Source organism: Phyllostomus hastatus, unplaced genomic scaffold, assembly GCF_019186645.2.
Source record: "Phyllostomus hastatus isolate PE091 unplaced genomic scaffold, TTU_PhHast_1.1 phas_contig_468, whole genome shotgun sequence".
Lineage (NCBI taxonomy): Eukaryota > Metazoa > Chordata > Mammalia > Chiroptera > Phyllostomidae > Phyllostomus > Phyllostomus hastatus.
Genome location: NW_025333884.1, coordinates 4,327,810 through 4,341,800, shown reverse-complemented (window position 1 = coordinate 4,341,800; position 13,991 = coordinate 4,327,810). Strand labels below are relative to the sequence as shown.

Here is a 13,991-nt window from a genome sequence, read left to right as displayed (position 1 = left end):
TTCCTCACCACCCCCCCAAGTAGTCTTGCAAGCAGCTCTGTCCAGCCAGCCTGCTCTGTGCTCCCTGTGTGGACAGCTGTGGGGCAGCCGCTTCCTGGCCTCCTGCTTCCTCTCCAGTCCCTTCTAAGAGTCCCACTAGGTGGCCAAAGCAACCCATTTTATTACAGGCTGTGCGAACCCTTCACAGGACTCTGCACGGACCACCTATTGCCCCACAACAAAAGCCAAACGCTACCCAGAGGTGCTGGGGAGATAGGGGGAAGGGCAACAGACGTCCCTGCCCTCCTGGGGGTCATGTTCTAGGGGCGGAGTCAGACCTTGACAGACAGCACACTTCAGAGCAGATGATGGTGAGTATGACAGGTGGAATGGGAGGGGCAGGCAGGACCAGGAGCATTTTTAGCTAAAGTGACGAGGACCACCTCGTGAAGGTGAGTTTGAGCAGATTCGCAGAAGGGAAGGAAAGGAGCATATGGGGTAGGGCATGCCCAGCAGAAGGAACAGCACATGCAAAGATCCAGGGGCAGAAGCATGCTGCAGGTGCTTGAACAACAGCAAGGAGGTAAAGAGGGCTGGAGGAGGCCTAGGGGGCCATGGCGAGGACCTGAGCTTCATTCTGCATCCAGAGCCACAGGGGGTCTGATGTGGGTTTTTGCAGGATCCCTCCAGAGGCTGAGTGGAGAACACTGCAGGAGGCAAGAAGAGGAGCAAGGAACCCAGGGAGGCGGCGGTGGTGACAAGGGGGGAGGTGAAAAGCGGCTGGATTCCAGATGCAATGGTGGAACAACGGGGCTCCTGGTCTACTGGCTAGGGGTGCAAGGGAGAGTCCAAGGACCCTCCAGGACTTGGGACAGGTGGGAGGGCAGAGCAGCTACAACCAGGCAGCCAGGCAAGATGTAAAGGGTGACGCCCCTTTACATAAGCTCTCGTTCGATCTAGCACCTTCCTCAGGGAAAGCAGTTTCTCAGTAAGGTACTCTGATGGTCCCAAAGTCGCTGATTGCCTTATTAAAAGAGGGAATGTCTACTCCCCCGAAACCCCCCGGGCCCCCCCCCCAGCAAACCAGGGCAGAGCAGGGGAGGGGGCCGCTGGGAGGAGGAGAAATAGCTACAGGGCCATCTCCCCAGACATGTGCCAAGCCTCTAAGTCCTGTCTCAGAATCTAGTACCTTGTCTCAGAGTCTCTCCTGACCCCAAAGTCTAAACAGAGTTTCCAAGTTTATATTTGACTTTGAACCCTTAAACTCTCTGGGGATCTGCTGTGAGGTAGGGATCCAATTTCATCTCTTTTCATAGGAGTTACTCCCCGCCCCCCACCCCTGATCTGGCCGGCAGCCACTTCGGCCCCACACCACACGTCCATGTGTGCCTGGCCCCTGTCCTGGGCTCTCTGTTCTATTCCATGGGTAGAACACCAATTGCTACTCATTCCCTGATTTTAGAAATAGAGCAGGTTCCGCTGGACAGGTAATCAGTACATGCACCGAAGCCGCCAAAGGTGACTGACAGCCAAGGAAGCGAGCTGCCTTCGACGGGGACCGTGGTGTCCCTCTGCCTAATGGTCCAGTCCCACTTTTTCATCCAAGTAAGTGGACTGGTACAGATTATATTATCAACTTTTTTTGTTTGTTTGTTTATTTGTTGTTTTTTTTAATGGGAACCTTACACATTCTTTTTTTTTTTAAGATTTTATTTATTCATTTTTAGAGAGGGAAGGGAGGGAGAAAGAGAGAGGAACATCAATGTGCGGTTGCTGGGGGTCATGGCCTGCAACCCAGGCATGTACCCTGACTGGGAATCGAACCTGCGACACTTTGAGATTATATTATTGACTTTTAACTAAATCCTCACAAAAAAAGACAGAGGGCATAAAAAAGTGCTTACAAAGAAACCAAGCAATTAAAGATAATAATTGTACAGACGCAAAAGGTCATGTATCATAGGATTCCATTTATGTGGAACGTCCAGAAAAGGTAAGTTTATAAAGAGAGGAAGCAGATTAGAAATGAGGAGGAGGACCTGGATGGTTTGGCTCAGTGAATTGAGCACTGGCCTGCGAACCAAAGGGTCGCAGGTTCGATTCCCAGTCAGGACACATGCCTGGGTTTTGGACTGGGTCCCTGGTGGAGGGCGCGTGGGAGGCAACCACACATTGATGTTATCTCTCCCTCTTTCTTCCTCCCTTGTCTTCTGTCTAAAAATGTATAAAATCTTAAAAAAAAAAAAAAGAACTGGGGAGCGATTGCCTAAGGTTGTGGGGTTGCCTTTTGGGTGATGGAAATGGCCTGGACATCTAGGTACAGAGGAAACTAGACAGGACATCGTGAATGCACTAAAAGCCACTAAATTGCACACTTGAAAAATGGTTATTTTTATGTAATGTGAATGTTGCCTCAAAAAAAATTAAGTTAACATAAGCAGAAAATAAATGGCTTTATTCCCATGACAGGCTCTTTTCTAAACCACTTTACAATGCACAGTCTGTGAAATTTGCACCAGAACTGGCAAAAAAGTTGGCTGAAACTTTTAATGATCAAGAAATTATTCCATGTGTCCTGGTTGGTGTGGCTCAGTGGACTGAGTGCAGGCCTGAGAACCACAGGGTCATGGGTTTGATTCCCAGTCAGGGCACATGCCTGGTTTGTGGGTCAGGTCCCTAGTTAGGGGCACATCAGAGACAACCACACTTTGATGTTTCTCTCCCTCTCTTTCTCCCTCCCTTCCCCTCTCTCTAAAAATAATAAAATCTTTTTTTTTTTAAGAAATTATTCCATGCTAGAGGTAGGGGAGCATAAGGAGACTAACTGGTAATGGGAAAAATATAAATCATAAAGATTAAAAAAGAAAAGAAAAACAAGAAACTATTCAAATATAGATTTTAGGTTTTATCATCAATGATGACCTCTGATAAACAGAATGGTATTTTAAACTCATCCTCCCCCATTTTAATGAGATGTACATTTGAAGGCACCTTTTATAATGCACCAAAGTGTAATCGTCTTCTCGGATATGAGTGCAGTTGATAATAAACAGGTGACCACAGGGAGCCTGGACTTTGGAAGCTGAGCCAGAGGTTCAAATCCCACCTCTGACACTTAACTGACGTGTGACCTTGGGCAGTCACTTCAACCACCCTGTGCCTCAGCCTCCTTCTCTGTAAAATGGGATTCAAAGTAGCGCCTGCCCCCCAGGGCTGTGAGAGTAGGGTGAGCTGCTACATAGAAACACATACACACACACACACACACACACAGAATACACAGAATATGCATACTAGGGCACAAGCCAGTCAGTTTTGTTGCCCAAAGTGCTGTGTCCTCAGCCAAGTGGCCCAGGTTAACACCAACTGGAATCAGTCATGTTGAGAGCAGGTAGTTTTTCTTTCTGATAAGATTTCATTTATTTATTTTTAGAGAGAGGGGAAGGGAGGGAGAAAGACAGGGAGAGAAACCTCAATCGGTTGCCTCTCGCAAGCACCCCAACCAGGGACTGAACGTGTAACCCAGGCATGGGCCCTGACCGGGGATCGAACTGGTGACCTGACCCGCTGAGCCACACCGGCCAGGGTGAGAGCCGGTACTTTGGATGTGATTGGATGAGAAGGGCACAGGACCTCTGTGGTCTTCCTGCCAAAACCCCTAGCCCTTGTGTAGTCATGGGAAAAACAACAGCTAAATCCCAAGTGGGGCACAGTCTCCGAAACACCCGACAGGGACCACTCAAAACCGTTAAGGGCATCAAAGGTAGGGAAGTCTAGAAACCGCCACAGCCAGGATGAGCTGGCTATGTGGTGGCGCTCAGGACGGGATCCTGGAGAACAGCGTTAGGGGAAAACAAAGGACCTCAGAGTGAATTCTGGAGGCAGCTGATAGTAAAGGCGCCATGCTGGTGTCTTGGTTTACGATGTAAAATGTTAACACTGGGGAAAACTGGGGATATAAGAACTCTCTGCTGTTTTTGCAATTTTTCAGTAAAGCTAAAACAATTTGAAAAGAACAAATTTATATGTATTCTTAAAACCTCAACAGTCTTCAATGAACCTTAAAAACAAAACAAAACATGTTGGAGCCCTGGCCAATGTGGCTCAGTTGGTCAGGCAGCATCCCGTAAACCAAAAGGTCATGGGTTCGATTCCCAGTCAGGGCACATGGCTAGGTTGTGGCCTCAGTGCCTGGTCGGGGCATGTCCAAAACTGATCTATATTTCTCTCTCACATAGAAGTATCTCTCCTTCTCTTCACCTTCCCTTCCCTTCTCTCTAAGCATGGCCTTCGGTGAGGATAAAAAAAAAATATATATATATTTTTAAGGCACGGAAGATGCAGCCCTAGGCTGCACACGGAGAGGCCTGGGCCGACACTCGGGGTCTGTGTGATGAGGAGACACCTCCCTGGGGGAGCTGCCTGTCCATCACAGCCCCAAATGAGCCACGGAGGCCTTTGCCTTCCTTGTTCCCTTATAGTCTCCTCCCCACGCAGCAGCCACTCCCGACCCTCCATCACAGCTCCCCCCGGCTCCCGCCTCACTCAAAGTACAAGTCCCAGACCTCAGCACAGCTCACCTGGCCCCACACCATCTGTCCCCGTTCCGGCTTGGTCCTCCTCTCCCACCCTGTCCCCGAATTCACTCCTTCCAGCCACACCAGCCTCCTCAACATTCCTCCAGCACACCAGGCATGCGCCTGCCTCAGGACCTTTGCACCAGCCGCTCCAGCTGTCTGTTTGCTTTTGCCTTTACCTCCTATTCTCCATTGTCGGTGGGCCGGGAAACTGAGCGGGGTTTGTCCACAACTGCAGTCCCCACCCACCACCAGCACTTCACCTCCCATTCTTGTTTTACTTTTCTCCAAAGGGCTGATCGCTATCTGACGGGCTGTAAACTTGATTTATCTTATCTGCCCTGTCTGCACCAGGTTGCCGTCTGCTCTGTGTGCTTTGTGTAAACATGGACTGAATGACTGAGGGGCCTGGCTCCCAGTGACCAGGTGACCACAACTGATGCTGAGCCCTGCAGGTGCCTGACCCCAGACCTCCTGGGACTAGGGGAGGGTGGGTAGGTCCTGGGGGAGGGGGACGTGTCCACAGGCTGACCAGAGACTCATGGGGCCTGGGCTCCAAACGGGGGTGGGGGGTGCTGGGTGGGAGCGAGGCCTTGGGGCCCAGAGGAAGCCTGGTGGTGGGAGGTGGGAGAGTGGGTGAAAGGTCACGGGAGTAGGGGTGAAATTGGGCCTCAGCGCAGAAACAGCTCCAGAGAAGGAAGAACTGAGCAGAAGTGCTGACAGGGCGGACACCGTGTGGGAAAGAGCAGTGCGGACAGACGGAGGGACAGCGAGAGGCTGGCGCATCTCCACAGGACTCACACCCTACCCCCCCCTCTACAGACAATGAATGTGGTCGGTCTACACCAGGGGTCCCCGCCCACTCAGGGCCAGGAGCCACCCCAGTTACAGGACAACCCAAACTCTCGGCAAAAGTGAAAAGCACCTCCTAGGGGGTGGCACCGCCCCTGTGAGCCCCATCAAGCCCAAAAGGCACCCCCACACAGGGGACGGGACCTCCCAGGCAGCCACCTCCACGGCCGCATGGGCTACCTGGACATCTATCTGGTTCACGGGCGCCATGCAAGAGCCCATTTCTCAAGACCACAAGCAGGAGGTAAAGAGCTAAAACCAGCAGCAGGGACTGAGATAGTGGCTTTCCATCCTCACCCAGGAAGGATTCTCTAGAACATGTGACATGGGGCACAGCCTAGGACTGCTCTCTCTATAATGCCACCCTTATGAACAACAGGACAAGTGTGGGCCAAAAGACATCTTCTAGCCCTCGCTGGTGTGGCTAGTGGACTGAGCATGGGCTGTGAACCAAAGGGTCACTGGTTCAATTCCCACTCAGGGCACATGCCTGGGTTGCAGGCCAGGTCCCTAGTTGGGGGGGTGCACAAGAGGCAGCCACACATTGATGTTTCTCTCCCTCTTTCTCCCTCCCTTCTCCTCTCTCTAACAATAAATAAATAAAATATTTTAAAACAATTTTAAAAGGACATGTTCTAGAATGATCACAGCGCACCAGAACGGGAAACAACCCAAAGACCCGTCACCAGGGGACTGTGCGAGTGTGTCGAGGCACAGCCACGTGATGGAACACTACACAACAATGAAAAGGGAGCAGGCTAAGTGCCGATTCACACAACGTGGAAGAACCTCAAAAACATGACGGTGAGTGAAAGAAAACACCGCTGTTGGAGCTCACACATTAAGAGTTAGAAGCAGGAAGGTGGTCCCCGGGGACAGGGAGAGTGAGGGGGATTAGAAAGAGCACAAGCCATCTTTGGGGAGTGTGGTTGAGCTCTGTTCTCTCACCTGAGAGCTGGCTGCCTGGGAGGTGTCTGATGTGTGATAGCATGCAGCTGGAGGCTTATGATGCATGCACTTTTCTGTGTGCTGTAAGTCCACCAAAAGTTACTAAAAGGGGAAGAAAACAATAAAAAGGGAATCACTGTCACCCTCATCGACCACTGCTAGAACGTAAAATGGCGTACCTGGGTGGGAAGCAGCCTGGCAGTTCCTCAAAAGTTCAACACAGAGCAGCCCTGTGATACCCAAGAGAAACAAAAGTGCATGCCTGTCCAGCCCTGGCCGGGTAGCTCAGTCAGTTAGGACGATGTCCTGATACACCAAGGTTGCGGGTTCAATCCCCCATCAGAACACTTACAAGAAACAACCAATGAATGTGTAAATAAGTGGAACAACAAATTGATATCTCTATCTCTTGCCTCCCTTTTGCTCTACAATTTAAAAAAAAAGCACGTCTACACAAAAATTTATGCACAAATGCTCACAGCAGCAGTATTCACAACAGCGCAAAGGTGCAAACCACCCAAGTGCCCACCGCCCGATGAATGCATGAGGCACGTGTGGCAGACCCGCACGTGCACGGTGAGTCACAGAAAGAACGAAGCGGCCGCTACAGTGGGGGTAAGCCCTGAAAACATCAGGCTGCATGAAAGCAGCCAGTCCCGTGAGGCCGCACACTGCGTGATTCTGTTCAAATGAAATCTCTAGAACAGACCGATCTATAGCGCCAGAGAGTAGACCAGCAGCTGCCAGGGCTGGGACAGACGGCAGGAATGGGGTGAGGGGGACGGCTGAGGGGCACAGGGCTCATTTTGGGGGTAATTAAATGTTCTGAAATTGATGATGTTGATGGTTACAGATCTGCGGGTGTCCTGCAGCCACAGAACCACACACTTTAAATGGGTGGCTTGTATGGTATGTGAGTTGTATCTCAATAAAGCTGTTTCAAAAAGGCTATGTAAGACAGGGGTGTCAAACTCATTTTCAATGGGGCCTACATCACCCTCACAGTTGCCTTCAAAGGACCGAGGTAATTTTAGGACTGTATAAATGTAACTACTCCTTAACTGTGAAGGGGTTGAAATTACATTCAGCCCTTTGAAGGCAACCATGAGGCTGATATGGCCCCCGGTGAAAATGAGTTGACACCCTTGATATGAGAGAATATCGTTTGCTAAGATGGAACACACGTGTTTTATACTTTTCTGTATGAGTCTTCAATTTCACCCCTATTTTAAAAAGTAGTGCACGTGCCCTGGCTGGGTGAGTCGGTTGGTTGGGGCGTCGTCCCTTCCGCCGAAAGGTCGCGGGTTCGATCCTCAGTCAGGGCTCGTGCGGATGGTCGGGAGAGCACAGGAGGCGACTGAGCAGTGTTCCTCTCTCCCCCTTCCTCCCCCTCTAAAATCAAGGAACATATCCTCAGGTGATGATTTAAAATTATAATAATAAAAATAAAAGAAGTATGTGTCTATTCATTTAAAAAAATAAAACTAAAAATAAAAAGTAGTGAATATGTGCTGACCACACCAAGGCAGTCGATCATCCCCATTTTCCAGAGTAGAAACGAAAGCAACAGCCCCTCCATACCCCCCGGCCCACTCCAGGTCACAGAGCAACGTGCCCAGAAGCCGGGGCTCTCTGTGGTTCCACGGCAGAGTCCTGCAGAGACCCTGCTCCTATCTGAGAGGCAGGAGCCGGAGCCGGAGGCGTAGCGGGCGGAGCGGCAGACCCCGCCCCCGCCCTCCCACCCCGGCTTCAGAAAACTGCTCTCTCGGCTTTGCCGATATCATCCTTTCATTCATTCAAAGTTAACAAGTATTTCCCGAGCCCACATTAAGCCTGAATCTCTCCAGCAGCCTCCTTGCCAGTCGCCCTGCTCCCACCGTGCTCGGGTCTTCACAGGGATCTGGTTAGACCCCTGAGTCAGCTCCCGTCCCTCTCTGCTCTGCACTCTGCCCAGGTTCCTGTCACACTCACACAAAAGCCTCGCCCTCGGTGTGGCCCACAAGGCCCCACAAGATCTGCTGCGTTCCTTCTGCCCTCCCCACACCCCTCTGCTCACTCAGCTCCATGTACAGAGGCCTCCTTCTTCAAGTGCACCAGGCAAGGCCCTGCCTCAGGGCCTTTGCACAGGCCACCCCATCTATAGAAGGCTCTTCCCTGAACCCCCACGAGGCTCACCCCTCACCCCTCTTCAGGTCTCTATTCACATGTCACCTCCAAACCAGCAGCCCTAGCCTCCTACACCCTGATCCCTGCCTTTTCCTGCTTTATTTTTCTTAGGCACACTCACCAATGGTCTGACACAGTAAATATTTCACCAATTTACCTTGTTTGTTGTCTGTCTCCGAGGCAGTGGCTGGAGACATGTTTAGTATACACTGGGTAACCGTGCAGAGCTGTGTGGCCCCACACTGCACAGCCCCAGGGGTCGCCATCCCTGTTTACGACGCTGTAGACTTGGGCACATACACCACCACAACTTGCTGGCAGATGGCATTAAAAGGCCGTGAAAGAGGGGCATCTGTTTGTAGTTCCACAAAAGTGCCACACTTTGTGCGAGGACAGGCCGTGGTTAAATAAACAGGCAAACTGTTTCTGCAGATGAGGCCGGGATGGCCCGGGTTCAGGTCCCGCTGACCCCCACACCTCTCTGACCTTGGGCAAGCCACTCCTCTCTGCACCTCATTTCTTCTTCTGACTGACAGGAACCACGCCACCTCCCCCGGGGGGTTGGCGGGAGGATGAGAGGAATCAGCACAGGTAGAGTCCACAGCCTGGGGTGCACAGGATGCTAGAGAACTCCAGCCCTATTATCCAAAGCGGCTATTGTTCCCAAATCCCCAGGCTCAGGTTTCAAAAACTAAAACCATGGGGAAAACTGTTTTCAAGCACAAAGCACTTAAGTCTGCAAAGTGCTGGGCTGAGCGACCACCTTGGCTTTGGGTTCGGAGCTCTGGAGATCTAGGGACAGACGCAGCCCTGCTGGCCCCAAAGGACCCAGGCTCCACGTCTTTCCCAGGGTCAGTGGGGGACACTGGTATCTCCAGCCATGGGGCAGAAACCCCAGCTCCGGGGGCACAATCAGTGGGAACTCCCCACTCCCAATGTGCCCACCTGGCCAGGCCCCCCAACGGCCCTGGACTGTGCTTGACCCCTTGGATTCTCCTCTTGCCTTCAGCTCTCAAAATCTATCAGTCTCGTCAACTGCCTGGAGGGCGAGGGGGAGAGCCAGCCAACGGAGGGCCTCTGCCGAAACGCCGTCAGGCCGCACCACCCTGCATTCTCGGCAGCTCTGGAACTCTGCGTATCCCAATTTCACCCCCGCTCTTTTCCTCTTCTGTCCCTGCTATCAAACTGGTATTATATATTTTTTTATGGCAAGAGACGGTTTTTCTTTAGTTTTTCATTGAAATCACATGCCTCCCCAAATGCACATATTGTGAGTGCAACAGACTGTCACAAACGACACGCCAGCCGCCGGAACGGAAACAAGGAGGTGACCGCCTGCCGGACTGCCTTTGAAAAGGAAGAACCTCACAACAAGGTCAAGAGCGAGGGATCTGGGAAGTGCAGCTGGGATGTGTCACCTGAACACCTGACTGTCGCTGAGAGGAAACCGCAGTTAAATACGCTGGTGGGGACCCTTCTAAAAAGCCAGTGTCACGAAACACAAGGAAGGGCTGAGAAAACACTCCAGACAGAAGGTAACGAACAAACAAAAAACAGTGAAATGCAGCACATGATCCCGAACCTGGTCCAATATTGGGGGCAGAGAGGTGTAGCTATAAAGAACTGTATAAGGCCCTGGCTGGTGTGGCTCAGTGGATTGAGTGCCGGCCTGCAAATCAAAGAGGGTCACGGGTTCGATTCCCATTCAGGGCACATGCCTGGGCTGCAGGCCGGGTCCCCAGCAGGGGGTACGTAAGAGGCAACCACACATGGATGTTTCTCTCCTTTTCTTTCTCCCTCCCTTCCTCTCTAAGAAGTAAATAAATAAAACTTAAAAAAAAAAAAAGGTAGATACCAGGAACATCTGGATAAGCACCCCTCAGGTCAACTGCGTTCTGCCTGCACCGCCCATGGGTACATCACAGCAGACCTGGGGCCGGGGCTGAAATATTCTCTGCACCACTTCTGCTTGCAGGGCCGTTTCAGGATCCACTGAGTCTGAGTGCCTGACACATCAAATGCTCCACCAAGGTTAACGGTCACCAACGGGACACTGAAACGACGTGAATTTATGCCTCGATCTCCCAGCTGACACGCAGGCTGCGTGAAGCCCAGATAGATCTCAGCTTCTCTGTGGCCTGTCTGTCACAGGCCACCCAGCAGGGGGGCTGGTCCCCAGTCCCTCATCACAGCCTTGGCAACTTCACCATGAGGGGCCCTGGGACACTGAGACAGGGCCCTCCGCCCAGGAAGCGGTGTCCCTCCAGGGCCTGGACGGAGCCCCTGGGGAACAGTGAGAGCCACAGTCACATCTGTCGCGTTGGCAGTCAGGGGGGACAAACTGGAACCCTCAGGTTTATTTGGGTTGGTTTGCACAGAGTTCCTTTTGTGGCCAGGTTTTAGAAACCAGGAAGAATTTTTTTTTTTTTTTTTTTAATAATCTGGTCCCGGCTGGCATAACTCAGTGGATTGAGCTTGGGCTGCGAACCAAAGCATCACAGGTTCAATTCCCAGTCAGGGCACATTCCTGGGTTGCAGGCCACGGCCCCCAGCAACCACACATTGATATCTCTCTCTCTCTCTCTCTCTCTCCCCCCCCTTCCCTCTCTAAAAATAAATAAATAAAATCTTTAATTAAAAAAAATCTGGATTTCTGGCTTTTAAGATTTTATTTATTTACTTATTTTTAGAGAGAGGAGAAGGGAGGGAGAAAGAAGAGAGAGAAACATCAGTCAGTTGCTTTACGTACCCCCATCAACCCAGGCAAATACCCTGACCAGGAATCAAACTGGGGACCTCTCACTTTGCCAGATGACACCCAACCTACTAAGCCACACTGGTCAGGGCAGGCTTTTCCTGAAAAACCGGACTATCTGACCCACAGTAAGAAATGAACTGCAACTGACCCCTTTTGACAGAGAGGGGGCTCCCCGGCTGCCCTGGGCACACCCTCCCCTCAGAAGCCTAACTGCTCAGCTACACCTGGCACTCGTGCCCGGGTCCCTGGGGACATCTGGGTCGGCGGCTCCATCTTTCTGCTGAGTCGTGGGGCCCTGAGCCAACAGTTTCCATTGGAGAACCTCGGCTTCCTCATGTAGGAAAAGGGCCAGTTGCACCCGAACCCCTGGAGGGCTGATGCGAGGATAAAACCAGACCACCCGGAAGGAGCCAGTACCTAGGCGGGTCCTGTGACCCCTGACCCCACGCCCCTGCACTGGAGGCAGGTGTTATTTCTAGAAAGAGGAGCGCAGCCAAGGCCCTTTGTCGCTGTGGAAGATCAGAGCCCGAGAGCACGGGGCCACAGGGGACGGGTAAACAAAATGTGGCCCGGCCAGCACAATGGAACCTCATTCGGCGATGAAAAGGAACGGGCGCCGGCACGCTGAGTGGACACAAGAGACCACACAGCGGGTGATGCCATTTATATGAAACTCCCAGAACAGTCAAATCCACGGGCACAGAAAGCCCAGAGGCCATCAGTGACCAGGGGCCGGAGGTGAGCACCGGGGGTGACGACTGAGAGGTACGGGGTTTCTTTCTGGGGGGTGATGAAAATGTTCTGAAATGGACCGTCGCGACGGCGTTCAACCCTGTGACAACGACTCTAAGAACCACGGAACCGCACCCTCTGCGCGGGTGCATTGTAGGGACGCACGTTACGTCTCATAAAGCCGTTCTAAGAGGAGCATCGCTGGAGGAAAAAAGTGGGAGTGGGGAAGTCGGGGTGCGTGCAGAAGGGGCAGGGCTGCGTGGAGAGATGTCTGGGTTAGGATGCAGGCCGGCGGGGGAGGGTGGGTGGGGGGAATCACCACGGCGCCACATTGGCTGGGGCCTCAGTCACTGTCTGCCCCTCGGGAAAGCCAGCAGGACCCCTAAAAAGTCCCCAGAGTGGCACCTTTGCCAACTTCCCAGAATTTATCTTCTGTGAATAATGAGAATCAACTATAAATTGGCTGGGAGAAAATGTTCGTGTCACAGCACAAACATCAGACAAAGGTCGTGGATCCAGAATACATAAGGAAATCCTACCACTTGGTCGGAAGAAGACAAACAACCCAATTTAAAAACAAACAGAAGAAGATCTACACCAGTCCATGAGCCAATGAGATGCCCAACCTCTTTCATCATCAGGGAAATTAAGATGAAGACCAGAAAGAGACACCAAAACACACCCACTCAAAGGTCTAAAAGGCTGGTCACTGCGGGTGGCGACGGGATGTGGGAGGCACTGGAAGGACTGCAAATTGCTGGGGAAAACATAAAACATCCCAGCTCTGAAAAATGGTTTGCAAGTTTCTAATCCTGTTAAACACGTCCTTGTCACATGCAGGCATTCCACTCCTAGTACTCACCGGAGAGAATCAACAGCACGTGTCCTCGCAAAGATCCGCCCGTGAACGTTCCCCGCAGCTTCCTTTGTAACAGCCAGACACGCCAGAAACAACCCACCGGTCCAGTGGCAGGCTTGAGTGGACAAGCAAGGTGGGCCGTATCCACACGGTGGGGTGACAGGCCAGTGACAGAAAGAAACGAACCACTGATACCCGTGACACAGAGGAGTCTCAAGATCATCACGCTGAGTGGCCGAACCAGCCGCCAACACAGTCCACGTTGTGTGATGCGCTTTATGTCAAACTCTAGAAGAGACCCACTTAACCTGCAGCTGTACAAAGCAGGTGACACCGCCAGAGGCCAGCATGCAGGGAGGGCGGGCTACAAAAGGGCATGAGGGGCCCTTGTCCAGGCGATGGGAATGTTCTGTACTCTGGACTAAGGTGGTGGTCAAGATACACCCAACAGAACTCTTAAAATGGACGTATCACACTGTAAATAAAATATGTCAATAAAGTTCACTATTTAGGGAAAAAATAAAAATAAAACCAGACTGACTCTAGACTGCCCGGTTCAAATTGCGGCTCCAGCACTTAATGGCTATGACTTACTTATAGGGCCAGCGTCTTCGTCTTCCTGCCTCAGGGCCTTTGCACTGGCTGTTCTCTCTGCCAGGAACATCCTTTTGCAGACGGCAACAGTGCTGACTGCTCACCTTCCGCAGGTCTGTGCTCAAACGCCATCTTTGCAGCAAGGACTGGGTAAAATGACCACAGGTACCACCAGCCCTCTCCACCCTCGCTTCTCTTTCTCTTTCCCCACAGTACTCAGCTCTCTGTCCTGTCCTGGTTCTCCCCCACCAGCCAATCAGCTCCCTGAGGGCAGAGGGTTTTGTCTTCTTCTTGCCCCCCCTCCCTTGCCCAGAGCCTAGCACACAATATACACCAAATAACTGCCGAATAAGTGAACAAGCCCTGACTGGTGTGGCTCAGTGGGTTGGGCACTCCCACAAACCGAAATGTTGCCAGTTCAATGCCCAGTCAGGGCACATGCCTGGGTTGTGGGCCAGGTTCCCAGTTGTGGGCGTGTGAAAGGCCAACCAACTGATTGATGTTTCTCTGCCTCTCTTTCTTCCTC

The 13,991-nt window shown here is 51.9% G+C and overlaps 1 protein-coding gene across 2 annotated transcripts in view; it reads right to left on the bottom strand.

The window, feature by feature from the left end:
* BICRA (BRD4 interacting chromatin remodeling complex associated protein) overlaps nt 1-13,991 on the bottom strand; it is a 78,952-nt gene that overhangs the window by 38,966 nt on the left and 25,995 nt on the right. Inside the window, exon 2 of one of the 2 annotated variants that reach the window (XM_045845275.1) lies at nt 6,357-6,458. The exons of the other annotated variant lie outside the window; for it this stretch is intronic. The gene's annotated coding sequence lies outside the window, so the exon portion shown is untranslated. The remainder of the gene's footprint in view (nt 1-6,356; nt 6,459-13,991) is intronic. 2 annotated transcript variants of the gene reach the window in all.